Source organism: Priapulus caudatus, unplaced genomic scaffold (genome assembly GCF_000485595.1).
Source record: "Priapulus caudatus unplaced genomic scaffold, Priapulus_caudatus-5.0.1 Scaffold1283, whole genome shotgun sequence".
NCBI lineage: Eukaryota > Metazoa > Priapulida > Priapulimorpha > Priapulimorphida > Priapulidae > Priapulus > Priapulus caudatus.
This window is the reverse complement of record NW_014578344.1, coordinates 18,953-21,085: the sequence shown is the minus strand read 5'-3', so window position 1 is coordinate 21,085 and position 2,133 is coordinate 18,953.

Below are 2,133 nucleotides of genomic sequence, written 5' to 3'. Positions count from 1 at the left end.
ACACTATATTATTAACTGATAAACTAATGAAAGACAAAGTATACCAATTAATTGTACAATCGAACATAGCCAGCTAGGCTACCAGTCATAAAACAACTATACACAACTAGAACAATACAACGAATCAAAGTTTACAGTTGAAGTGATTACGTCACCGTAAATAGTAAAAAAATATTTCCACTTTTTCACAAAATACAAGTAATAGTAATTCTGTTCACTTTTTAGCTCATCTGACGTAGTCAAATTCCACACCCAAAAATATTTCTAGGGTATGGATCCATACCTAAAATTACAAGTAAAAAATTACTTGTTTATGTATGTAAGCAATATTTGGAGTGAAAATGAATATTTATAAAAAGAAAATGCATATTTCTTGGCATAATAATAACAAGAAAGTCATTGGTTCAAACATCATCAACAGTCACTAGTTTAATGCACTACAGTTGCAGGGGCGGATCCAGGGCTGAGGCTAGACAGTATTTTTCCAGATTTTAAGGGCACATCTCCCAAGAAGGGCGCGAAGCACATGGCGGGGGTCTGGGGGGCCTCCCCCAGGAAATTTCAAAATTTCAAGGGTCCCTGGGCACAAAAATGAGCACCATTTGAGCGAGCAGCAATAGCTAAAAACCATATGGAATTTTATTTCTGCTTCATTTTGCCTGCGCTTTGCATACCAGCAATTAATGCAGAATGATTCAAGCACTTCCCTTCTTTTTCAGATATCAAAGCTAGTTTTGTTAGCATATAAAATCGTGATTTCCTTCAAGTCCTGTCAATGAATCAGAAGAAAAAGAAAACAAATAAAGAATATAGCCAAATTCCATCAAATTGTTTTCTGTATATTTTGTATTTTCTGTAAATTTTGAAGGGCACTTTGAAATCTAGACCGTATTTCCCAATACGGTCTGAATCCGCCCCTGAGTTGGTATCCATTTACGGCGGTGGTTCAGTTTGCCATTGAACCATTTATTCTCAATTCAATCAACACCCCCACCCCTCATTTTGGTCCTTACTCAAAAAATATTTTCTGGCAGAGACCCAGCCTGATGATATAAGTTAACTACAGTAAGACGATCTCCATTATGCGTCTGAAATAAAACAAGTTTATTTACATATGGTGTGATAATAGTAGCTCGTTACGTGGAAGCAATGCTTGAAGAACCATTCAACGTTTACACACTACGTGGGCGATATCAATTTTTTAGAATTTGAATCGAAAGTGGCCGGTCAGGGGATTATGAGCATGATCATTGTGCTGAGTGCTCACAAACCAATTATATTAGCTATACTGGCAGGCAATATGTGAGTACATACTTTTACAGGTGAGGTTTCGACCATTAATATCGCATTCGCTTGTTCGGACGCCCACATGTATGTAGCTAATTTATTCATTTTATACATTTTACTGCATATAGTTATGCTGCATGAGCCACGGATTCTGTGACGTCTTGTTGACCAGCAACTACAACTATTATTGAAATACGATGGCGAAAGATCCGTGCAAGCCAAACAAACCGCCAACACCACCACCATCAGAAGTAGAAAGTGTAAAAGTAGCTTCCCCACCAGCAACAGCACTAACTGCACCAGCGCGAGTGATACAAGATCTGTTGCCAACAACACAACAGGCAGCATCACCGAAAGAGATAGCGGCAGCAGCGAGAACTGTAGAAGCAGCAGCAGCATCATTAGCAGGAAAAGCAACAGCCGTTGCAATAGCAGCGACCTCCGTAGAGAAAGCAGCAGCAGCATTGGCAGCAACTGCAGCAGCAGTAAGAGAACAGCAATTTCGATTACCGTCACATGTAATGGCTCAGCCACTGTCACAGTCATCACAAGCAATCCCACCGCTGTCACAGCCATCACCAGCAACCCTGCCACTGTCACAGCTGCTGTCACTAGCACAGTCTGGTATAGCAGCCATGGCAGTGGCATCACCTGATACACCACCGATGTGCATCGAAGCAACATGGCAAGTAATTAGTAAAGTACTCGTCTGTATATTGACAGTGTGACTTTCAAAGTTTTAACTGTAATTTGATTAAGAATAGGTATTGCTTCATACAGAATTGTTGTTCTGCAGCATGTAATGCAGATCAATGTAGTAGTCAGGGGGCAGATTTCAAAAAGAGC